The sequence below is a fragment of the Camelus bactrianus genome, chromosome 29 (genome assembly GCF_048773025.1).
Source record: "Camelus bactrianus isolate YW-2024 breed Bactrian camel chromosome 29, ASM4877302v1, whole genome shotgun sequence".
Lineage (NCBI taxonomy): Eukaryota > Metazoa > Chordata > Mammalia > Artiodactyla > Camelidae > Camelus > Camelus bactrianus.
In genome coordinates this window covers 10,108,698-10,120,883 of record NC_133567.1, presented here as the reverse complement: position 1 = coordinate 10,120,883, position 12,186 = coordinate 10,108,698, and the positions used below count along the sequence as shown (strand labels likewise).

Here is a 12,186-nt window from a genome sequence, read left to right as displayed (position 1 = left end):
ATTTACATACAACTCAGTAGAGCTTTGTTTTCTCCTTGATGTCATGTAAGTAGTTATTTTCATGGTTTATTTGAAAAAGTTTTTTCTTAGGGAAAAAATTCAATAAAAAAGTATTTGCTATTACTGATGATGGAAGAAAAACCAAAAAACATAAATAAAAAATGTAGCTCTTAACAAAAGTCTTAGATAAATAAAGTAAATGAATGTTTAATTTGATTGTGTTTCTAATACTATGACAGGATTGAGTATACCGTCAAATTCAATATTCCATGTGTTAATTTAAAATACATGATGAAGGATCTGCTTCACTACTATATTTTCAATGGTGGGAATGCAGAGATCTCTACATGTATCTATTGTGAAAGACAAGTGTCTACTACAATGATAATATCTATTTCACAGAGTTGCTAAAGTAATAAATGAGATGTATGTAAAACTAATTTAAATAAAATTTGACTTAAAACACTATTGTTTCACTAGGATATGGGTTCTTAAGGATAAGGACCATAGTATATTTGTCTTTAAGTTGCTAGTACATAGCACCATGCCTAACACATCTTTCTGATTACAATTGACAGAAATCCAATTCAAATAAGCATAAGCAAAAATGGAAATTCATTCCCTCACTGTATCAAAGAAAGTGTGATAAAACTGTGGCAAGAGCAGTTGGATCAAAGGAAAAGCTGGAAGTATTCCTCAAATCTGCCAGGAACTATAGCGTTCATTTCTTTTCTCTTTTCAAATGGGTTATATTTATCTTCCAAGTCTTGGATCTTACAACTTTCAACCTTTCTTTTACCAAGCCAAACAATCTTGGATTTTATTTGTCAATCCTAGGTCAGGTGACAACTGTACCAATCAAATATGTTGATTTTTAAACTCCAGTTGAAGAGTTTTATAATTAGTTCATTCATTAATCAATCCACTATAGTCAGGAGGTCATTGAAAAATGTAGTAAGATTCCAAGGTAGTCACAAGGAAGGGGCAATATAAGTCATAAGATACGAAGAAGGCATGGAGGTGGTTTCCTGGGCAGACAGTACCACAGATTTCTAATAATCTTGGCACTTGATAAAAAGTTGCTTAACAAGTGTCTGTTATTTCATATTATTGTCTAAAAATATACTCTAAATGTCATAGCTATGTTGAGGGCCGTTAAGGACGTGGTCGTGGTTGCACAATCAGACAAGACATTATCACAGTTACCACATAACGAGTTCTCTCTGCCACGGGAACTACTGCACTGGCTTCTCAACTCTCAGTCTCATAGCTCTGTCTGCAGGCTAGGGAGTCAAAAAGCCAAGGTAAGAGATCAGGCATTTGGGATTCTTCTCTGAAATGCTGGCAATTCTGAAATGGGATTCTTTGAAATGACTAGCTTATACCATCAAAATTTCAGTGGCCTATCAGGTAAAAAATAAGAAGTTCTAGAAATTATGACCCATTATTGGCATAGAAATACCACTGCTATGCAGGCAAGGACTATAAACTATAGTCAGATTGTGCTATTTCAGCAACAGACTGTTCAACTGCCACTTACTCAAGATACATTTGTTAAGCCTCTGCTAACTCTGCTCTTTGGCAAGGCTCCCTGCATCCATTCTCTGTGGTCACTGGCTCTGTCTTTCAGAAATATTTATTCAAGAAACACTTACTGAGCATCTCCCAAGCCCTCAAGAACAAGCTATGCATAAATAAATAATTTTAATGCAAAGTGATAAGTTTAATGATAGGTGTGCAAGGTCTTGGGTTGAGTCAAATAGGAACATTTAATCCTCCTGGCAGACAGTGCAGACTTCTTGGAGATGGCACTTGATTAAGTCTTAAACAAATAGTAGGAGTTAACCAGGCAAAAAGGAAGGAGGGAGTTCCAGGAAAGTGTGAATAAAGAGAAGCATCATGGTAGGAGCAAGAAACTCAAAGTACTTTGGTGTTCCTGAGATGTAAAACATAAGGAAGTGAGTGACAAGAAATGAGGCTGCAAAAGAAAACAGGAGTCATATAATGAAGACCCTTGGATACCATGTTAAACGAACTTAAATGTAATCTTGGAGTGGGAAGCCTTTGGAACATTTGAATGGGGGAGTAGAACAGTCTGATCTACATTTATGACTCTCAAACTGGTTGATGTGTGGAGGATGGATATAGCAGTTCCCAGTGATGACTGACACCAGGTTTAATTTGTGTCACATCACATAGTGCCCTGGCTCCAGTGAGAGCAATATCTTTAAGAGGTTATGTTCTGGGAATCAGCCCAGTAGCCAAGGTACTTAAGTGCAGTTCCAAACTTTATTCCTTAAATAATCCCAGAGGGAATCTAATTGCTTAACCATAATTTCTCATTCCCTTTGTTCTCAATACCTCTGCCATCCGTCAGCTGCTCTGATATTCTCTTCATGCCCTAATATTCTCTCTCCTTTAAAATTTGGGAACGTGTGATATATATGCATCAGCCATTTAGAATTCTGAAATCCCACTGGGTAAGTGTTGGAAGGGCCCCCTACTCAGGAGCAAAGAATATACTTTGACTCTCTGTTCAGTATCCTCCTTGGGGACACCTGAAATGAACATTGGAAAGTATGCCTTCCTTGGAGTCTAGCCTCCTACACATCAAAAGGTGGGGATCCAAGGGTCTTTTTAAGTCTTGAAAGTCACAAAGTTCTGGCTCGTGGTTTTTTGGTGGTAACATTTAAAACTTAATAGGATGGAGATATATATATATACACATCCTAATAAGCTGAAGGCTATTCATCCAGGCATGGCAGTCACCAGCCGTATCTGGCTATTGAGTCCTTGAAATGTGGCTAGTCTGAATTGAGCTATAAGGTCCACAACTATACCACCCTGAATGCACCCGATCTTATCTGAATTGAGATGTAAGTATAAAATACATGCCAGATTTCAGATTTCAAGACTTAGTATAGGGGAATAAAGAATATAAAATATCTATGAGTAATTTTTAATACTGTTTACCTATAGAAATGGTATTTTTGATATATTGGGTTAATTGAACTATATATTTAAATTAATTTTAATTTTTTACTTTTTTAATGTGACTACTAAAAAATTTAAACTTACACATATGGATTGCCTTATATTTCTATTGGGCGGTGCTGGCCTTGACAGAAAAAAAGAGGAAATGTGCCCAAGTGCACACTAGTTCTTAAAGTTTACACCTAGAAGTAGCACGTGTAATTTCTGCTCATATTTCTTTGTCCAAAACAAGTCACATGATCATGCTAACCTTTTTAGGGGGATGGAAGTATAATGGAACCAAATGCACTCAGAAGATCCAGAATCAGTCTACAGCACTAGGGCAACCATATATCCTTCCCTTAATTTCATTAATGCTGCCTATGAGACAGACTTAATATTAAACATCAGTGAAGCCTGGAACCCATCAGCTTATTATTCCCACCCTTGCCGTGCTCTTTGCAGGTGCTGGCTGAATGCAGATTTCCCAAGAAGTTCTGAATGATGAGCTAACATGAAGCAACATTCCTAGGTCAGGAATAAGAAACACTTTTAAGAATCTTTAACCTAAGGCAACCCTGCTTAGGTGCAGTGATACACACCAACGCTCACCACCAGGAAAAAGCTACAGGAGGCAGGCCCTCTTGATGGGAAGCAATCAGAGATGGAGTAGTTGCGGGTGAGCCAAAGTGTCATGAAACATATAAATAAGAATGCGTAACCACAGTGTGCAGATATTTAGAGCAGTCATGAAACAAAAAGCAGTGTGCGGTGTGTGCATTACATGCCAACAGAGGAACTGTGGGGGTGGTGGCTTTCAGAAAGACAGGCAGGAAGCTGGGGCTGGCAGAGTGAAGAACGTGCAGAGGTTGTGGGTCTGGGCTGCACAGCAGGTCTGCAACCTGATAATAAGCCAGGGGCCTAGATGCACATACAAATGAAGCATTCGGGCCAAGCTGTGGATCAGACCATCAGTCTGAGCAGCACAGAAATGATTGGTCCAGGAAAATAGTGAGGTAAGCACCAGTTAGGAAGGTAAGAAGCAAGTGGCCTTCAGCACTGCAGAGATGGGCCAGGAGAGTGACCCGACCCTGCACCGGAAGGAAAGGGGCAGGGCAGAATGAACAAAGCAGAGGTGCAAAACACCCAAAGGAAACCTCAGTGTTGTGGGTAATCTACAGCAACCACCAGGGCACTTCCTGTTTGCTTCTACAGGAATTCATTCCTAGTTCAGTCTGGGAGCTATTAGTAGGAGAAGGTACGAGGGTGAATCTTCCAGGAGTAGGGAGTATTCACAGAGAGTAAGAGATAAGAGATATGACCATTTCACATAAAAAGAGCAGATAATTGCACAATGAGTTCTTTGCAGCTTATGTACCACACAGAACAATATGTAATATCTTTACAGGTGTATGTTGGCTTCGTGACCCACTTTCAGTGGAGCATATGCTCATCCTGAGTGGTCATGGTTAGCCCAGAGCCAGTCAGATCATCTCGTTTCAGTCTTCCATGTGATCCATGCTACACACAGAAAAACTGACTGCTGGGGCAAAGCAGAGCAGTCTGGAAGCATGATTTACCCCAAGGCTAACAGCAGTATAGCAAATGGTCCCTCAAGACTTGGCCAATGAGGTAATCTCCTTCTTTTTTTTTTTTTTTAACATTTTTTATTGATTTATAATCATTTTACAATGTTGTGTCAAATTCCAGTATAGAGCACAATTTTTCAGTTATACATGAACATACGTATATTCATTGTCACGTTTTTTCTCTGAGGCAGCCTCCTTCTGAGAGCTCAGGCTGTGGTTTGCTGCTTGGTTTAACTGCCTGAGTGAACGGTGATGGTAGTGTTATCTGGGGTTTCTTCCTTCCTTCCTTCCTTTCCTTTCTGAGTGTGAAGGTCATTTGTCCATCTTAGGAGTTGGGGGAGGACACTTACCTGGAAGAGCAGAAGACAGAAGCATGGGGGCAGGCTTTAGGCATGGGCTTTCTGAGAGGATGATCATCAGAACTGACTCACTTTTCAGAGACCATTAGGCTCCTTAGTGAGAGGGAAGGATCTTTTGCTTATGAAGCCTAAAGAAGGAAGGATGAGGAATCGTGGAGAAGACCTGAGGGGAGGGTCTGGAGCCAAGGACCCTCTGCCCTCCTAGTTTCCTACAACACTCTCCTGGGAGCCTCATCTGTTCCTGTGGCTTTAAATGCCATCCATGTGTCTGCTGACAACCCCCAAATCCCTGCCTCCAGATAAGATCTCCCTCCCCACCAGGTTCCAGGTATGTCTTCTAGCTTCCCGCTGGACTTCCCCATCTGTCTGTCTCACATACCACTGAAACTTCAAAACTTGAATGGATTTCCACTCATTCTCACAACCAAATTCTCCACTCAGATTTCCCCATCTTAGTTAATGACACCATCGTGAACCAGTCTCTCAAGTGAGAAATCTAAGTAATACTCACTTCCTCTTTTTCTCACTTCTCAGATAGAGTCCAACAGGAAGTCATGTTGATTCAACTGCCAAGTGGATGGAGAAACCTGTGGTTCCTCCCCAAGGCCGCTGCACTCAGCAGCCTCCTCAGTGGTTCCCCTGCTTTCTCTTCTGCCTCCTACAGCCCATTTTCCATGCACTTTGAAGCAAGCATGACTTGGAATTTCAGCTATTTCATGTTACTCTCCTACTTCAGTGGCTTTATTTCTCACATAGAATTATAGGCAAGCTCTCTAAGGCCCTCCGTCCTGCCGCTGCCTCAGTTCTCATCGTGACCATTCTGCTCCTTGCTCACTACTCATCAGCAATCCGGATTTTCTTTTCATTTCTTTAACATACTTATCTCAGGGAGTTTGCATATGCTGTTCCTTCTGGTTGTAACACTTTCCCTTCCTTCAACTGCTTGTATGATTATGGCCACCTTATTCTTTTTGTCCTACCTCACATCACCTCCTCAGAAAGACCTTGTCTGAATGGTCATCCTCCCCTATTATTCTGTCTCTGTCCCCTGTTCTTTTCATTCAAAGCACATCTTAAATTTGTAATAATATTTTAATTCTGTGTTTTATTGTTTAAACCACTAGAGCCTAACCTGTGCCTTATGTACAGAAGATACTCAATATGTTTTACTGTTACTGTTTGTTCCTTGTATCTTACACCTGAATTCTGCCATCATAGTTGTCTGAAAGTCACCTGGTTGTCCAGAGTTTGTCTGTCCATAGACTGGGGGTATGGCTCTTACAAGGATCCCCAAGCAAATATCCAGAAAGAGTGCTGGACTAAATGGGTTAATATGTCAGAAAAATTACCCCATTACCTGAGTGGGAATATTTTTCAGTCAGTGTTTCAAGATCTTATCCATCAGCCATTCACTCATCATGTAAGCAGGATAAATCCCCTGCATGTGCTTTAGATTTTGCCCAACACACATCTGATCACTGCATGAGGACTGTCCTCTGAGAACAAAGCAGGTTGTGTATGAACCCTAGAGGTTGACTAGAAGCCTGGTGAAGTAGGGCGAGAGTTCCCAAGTGGTCCTTCGGTGCTAGTCAGGGACACAGTGGTAAACCCCGAGCTTGAGTCAGAGTAGACATCACAGTAATTAGACTTCACAGGGTCCAAGTCCCATGCATCAGGTTGGAATAGAATTGAAAAGACTGCCTTCTTACAGGGACAACTTGAAGGAAGAGGGTCCATCCAGAGCATCAAGGGAGACTGAAGAAACATTACACAGGGCTATGTCAGACCAGGTGCCAAAGTGTAGAAGTAAAACCATATTGTGTGGAGAGGTGCGATTAATCAAGAGTTAGGAGAGACAGGAACATGAGTCAAGTAGAAATGACAAACAGGAACCATCCTCGGAAGGCACAGGATGGTCAGGCTGGGAAGTTCCTCCTTAAGATGCCCCCACATCCCACTGCAAGAGACCTGCTTTTGTCTCTCTGATCTGGTAGGGTGCCAGAAATTCCACCTGCTGTGCTCTACTTCAGAACTGTGTGCCTGAATGACCATAAAATTCCCCTGCAGTCTTAAGAATTCAAGAAGTTGCATCAGATTGCTGGTAAGGCACTCAGACAGAAACACAGGTCAGGAGGGAGAGGGAAGAGGCAAGATGTGACAGGTCAGAGTGTGCTGTGGGATGGCTACATGAGCACTAGGTGTGCAGATGTGGAGTGTCTGCCTTCAGTACAAGTAACTCAGTCCTGGCCTCCACCAGTGACTCCTCTCAGCTCATCCCGCCGCACTGTAGTGGAGAGGTGCAGAGATCACAAAGTCCTAGGAAGCTCTGCTGTCGTATCACATTGTGTACCCCAGGTTTTTATATTAGTGCCCAGGAGGCTAGGATTTACAAAAAAAGAGAACCACATTAATTTGTCTACCTTCCACTTCAGAGACAGAAAGACAAAAATGCAATTTATTCACTTAGAAAACTGAAAGGTTTGAGGATAGAAAACTTCAGGCATGAATGAATTCAGTAGCTCAACCAGTCTCTTTCTCTCTCCTTTGCGTCTGGCTTCACTCTCATGCTGACCATGCCCAGACTCACTTCCTGTCTCTTTCTAAAAGGAGAAAGAGCTTTCTTCTCAGTAATTCTAACAAAGACCTCAGGACTGGCTCTGTTTGGACTGACTTAGTCATATGCCTGTCTCCAGACTAATCACCGTGTCTAGGGGTATGGAATACGCTGGTTGGCCAAGACCTGGGCAGTGTAGGAAAGACGTTTAGCTCCACCTGAACCACGTGGTCTAAGGATAAGGGAAGAGTAATTTCCCAAATAAAAGTAAAAATATTGTTAAAATAATATAGTAAGAAGGAGGAATGGAGGCTGAAGTGCAAACGCAAGATAGCAAGGGGACTGGGATAAACCAGAATGGGACTGAGTACACAGAGCCAAAATAGAGAGAAAATCAGGAGCGTCATGGTACTGAGTGAAACTGGAAAGCGAATTGAGTGAAAGGGCCCAGGGCAGAGCCCCTGGTATAATGAGCAGAGGGTTGGTAACTGGGATTATGAAGGGCGTGGATCTATAAGCAAGGCTTAGCCCACGTTCACTGGAAAACAGAGCCTAAGGCAACACTTAATTGCTAATGCTTCATTGGCAAGTGTAGTCCCAGGGCAGCAGAAGTGAGAGAGAAAGGAAATGAGGCTAGAAGCAAACACAAGACAGTGTCACTATTTCATGAAGAGACCCAGAAGAGCTCTTCTCTAAAGGGCCCTCTCCTTTAGACTGTACTGGAACACCATATCTCAGGACAGTCTGTTGTAGGGAGGGGTGGAGAAGAAATTTATCTGCCATCAACACTGATCAAAGTGTGTGCCCGTAGTGTTGCCTGCCCTGTTTGGTGTGTGAAGCGGATTTATCTAACTTGTGACCTGGTGTTTCATCCAGAGGCAGGTGAGGAAGTAGCAGGAGGCGCCAAGGACTCTGGGCATTGGCCTCAGGCAGTAGAACAGTCTGCAACTGAACAGAACTCTGGCAAGGAGCTGATTGCTTCAGACACTGCTGAGGAGAAGAAAGTGGCTGAGGGCCCAGGAGCTGGGTGAGGCCAAGGGAATCTGGGATGGCACATAGGATGTATTCAATACAGGGTTCATATTTTCAGTTAGGGTTTTTGAAAAAAACATTACCAGTCCAGCTTGGCACATGGTAGGCCCTCCATAAATGTGAATAAATAAATGAATATGTGCCAGGCATTATGTTAGGTACTTGGGATGCAAGAGTAATGAAAGCATAGATTTCAGCCTGATGAACTCTCCAAGAAAGGTCAGGGGTCAATTAGTTCATTGTGAAGGGAGCTCAGCTGTTCTGAGGGCAGGACTTTCTAAAGCTGTAATATTGACTTGGGTTCCATGCTATAATCCCTGAAACATTTCCACGTGGCAGAATTTCAGGGATTGCCTAGGGAACACTATATTGTAAATGTGTTTTTAATTTTCTGTTGGTTATGAAGTTTTGACATCTTAAAGAACCTTTCTCACTGGGGAGAAACTGCCCCTCTTTGGCCTAGCCAATTCTTAGAGGAAGCAGAAAACCCAGTCAGAAGTGTGCCCCTGACACGCAGTCCAACCAGTTCAGAGCCAGACCTCATCTATCCACCTTCACCCCGGGAGGTAATATTCCTCTGCCTTGCCCCTTGCCAGGCCAGGTACCAGGCAACTAGAGACCATCCTTATAGCCCACAGCCTGCCAAAATTATTCAGACTAGCCAATCCTAAGCCACTCATCCTGCCCTGCCTTACCTTTCCTGGGGAAACCGCAACAAAGGTTCTGGCCTAAACCTTTTCACTCCTGTCTTCTGCCTCCTGACCATCCTGGTGTTTTCTCATGTGGCCATGTGGGGTATGTTGTGCCTCCTGTCCCTAAAACTTGTGACTATAATAAACTTTGTTTTTTCTGAGCCTTTCCTATGTCTCCCTGACTGACCATTTCATAAAGGAACATAAAACAAACACTAAGTTTACATGCAAGGCATTGTATGAGGAATACTTATACTATATCTATATCTGTGGATATATCCATGTGGATATCTGTATCTAAGGATACATCCGTATACACACTATGTATTGATCTGACATGCAGATGGCATGTCACTCATAATCTGGGGAGATATAATTGTTAAAATGTTAAAGTACAGCCACTCACTCCTGTAACAACTATAGCTAACAATCATATAGCATTTACATGTCTCAAGCCTTGTTCTGAGTGTTTTGCCAACGTTAGCTCGTTTAATCCTCACACAGTTCTGTGAGATAGTGCATAGACCACCAAGAGATCTTCTTAGCCTCAGCCAAACTCTCAAGCTCACCAAGTAATGATGGGCCACTAGCCTATTCAGGACATGGGAGAGGAACCAAAGCTCACCGGCAGGGCAGCTTCAGACAAATCTTTAATGGCAATTCTTGAAGCAGTCTAACAGCATGGGGGCAGGAAACAAGACCCACACAGGGTAAGTGCAGGATCTGCCTGGCTTAGAAGCTTCATTCCCCACCAGAACCAATACCTCCTGTAGGGTTTTTTTTTTTTTCCTTTTAATTAATAGACATTATAGAGCAGCTTTAGGTTTCAGAAAAATTGAGAGGAAAGTAAAGAGACTTCTCAAATACCTCCTCAGTCCTCTATGCACAGTTTCCCTTATTATTAACATCATGGTACATTTGTTACACTTGATGAGTCAATGAAGATATATTGTTATTAACTAAAGTCCTAGTACATTATTAGAGTTCACTCTTGGTGTACAAATGCATAATGTCACATATCTGCCGTTACAGTATCACACAGAATAGTTTCACTGTCTTAAAAACCTCATGTATTCCATCTAGTCATCCTCCCTTCTTCTCCCAGACCCCTGGCAACCACTGATCTTTTTACTGTCTCCATAGTTTTTGCCTTTTCCAGAATGTAATATAGGTGCCATCATACAATGTGTAGCCTTTTCAGACTTCCTTCACTTAGCAATATGCTTTTAACATCCCTCAATGTCTTTTCCTGGGTGATAGCTCATTTCTTTTTATTGCTGAATAATATTCCATAGTATGGATATACCATAGTTTGTTTACCCATTCACCTTGAAGAGCATCTTGGTTGCTTTCAAGTTTTGGCAATCATGAATAAATCTGCTATAAACATCTGTGTACAGGTTTTTGTATTGATATAAGTTTTCAACTCGTTTGGGTAAATACCATGAAGCATGATTCTTGCTTAGTATCTCCTGTAGGATTTTTAGAGGCATAGCTTCACGCCTATAGGCACAAGCCCTGTTTTAAGGGTCACTGTACCCAGCAATGCCCGAAGTGGCATCCTCATCAGGCCTTTGTGGGTTTTTTCCTAATTCCTCCAGTGCAGAAGCAATTTACCACTCCAGGGCTCATTTTTACCTTAAAAGACAATGTCTTGTTGACATTTCTTTTCCCAGGTTACCAGGAGAACAGAGCTGGATAGTTAACCAACGTTTAAGTCTTACAGAGGAATAATAGGTTTTGTTAAGCCCTTTGCTCACAGATAAGTACTTTTATTCCCCCCGTTTTTCAAATGAAGAAACTGAGACACAGTGGGTACTAAGGATCACATAGCTGGTAAAAAGTGAATCAGACTCAGACATCTGGCTCCAGGGTCTATGCTCATAAATTCTACATTCTGCTGCCTCAAGCATTACTTGGCCTTCTTATAAATGGAGGTAGTGTTTATGTAAATAAGTCATGGGTTAATATCCCTAGAATATTAAATTATAAGCCTGTGACCACTAAAGTTGCTGTAATGCTGATTTGATCTGAGGACCTCTCTATTTCTGGGCTCTGGGGGGAATTTTTTTCAAAGCCTCTCATATGCAGGGGGTGGGGAAGTCCCTAGGATTTCTGGGGACTCTCACCAAGTTAAGGCCTTCAAATCTCCTCTGACTCAGGCCCGAGCACCAGAACTTACTGTCTCTATTTTATTTCCCACAAAAACCATGATGCAGAACTTGGCCACTTTACTGGTTTTCATAAGAAACCCAATCACCTCAATCTTTTGTGATTTTGTAAAATTTCCTGAATGTGCATGAGGTTGCTGAGAAGGGTTACCTTGCTTAGTTCACAGCACCCCACCAAACGTGGCATTTACTCATGTTCATGTCTCTTCTTTTCCTTTCTCTCCCTTCTCCCTCTGCCTCACCCCAATTGCAATTTTGACTCTCTTTCTCCCTCAAAAGACTTCAAAGCATCTGACACCTATACCCTGCAGGGAAGTACAATTAACTCTTTACAGATTTCTCAAAGCTTTATCCATAAGAAAGGTGAGTCTTCCCCAAGAGGAACCCATCTACATTTGTTAATATCATATTTTTTCCATCTCAGTATGTTAAGATCGAGTTAGCTGATCAGCAGCCCATTCTGATAAGCCTTCAGTGACTATATTTGATAATAGTGATATAATGACCAAAACATCACCAGAAATGTGTCACTAAAGGTCTTTGTTTAGTCTATTACATTCTTGTTTTCTGCTTTTCGTTTTCCTTTCAGTATAGCCAACCAATAGCAGAGAAAGCATGAGAAATCTCTCATTTTCATTCATCTGGGATTGTACTTTTTTCATAAATTTCAAGCTCTAACACCTTGGAATCATTATATCCAGTTGTTGTACCGTGTGTCATCAAATGTCTATTAGTTTTGACTGAAAATGGGCTTTATTTACAATGCCTGTCTTTGTTAATGTTTACCCAAAGTTGTAGTTGGCAAATTAATAACAG

General features: G+C 41.7%; 1 protein-coding gene across 4 annotated transcripts in view; it reads left to right on the top strand.

Moving 5' to 3' along the window:
- Positions 1 to 12,186, top strand: part of PDE7A (phosphodiesterase 7A) — a 303,765-nt gene that overhangs the window by 129,776 nt on the left and 161,803 nt on the right. The gene's annotated exons all lie outside the window — the stretch shown is intronic.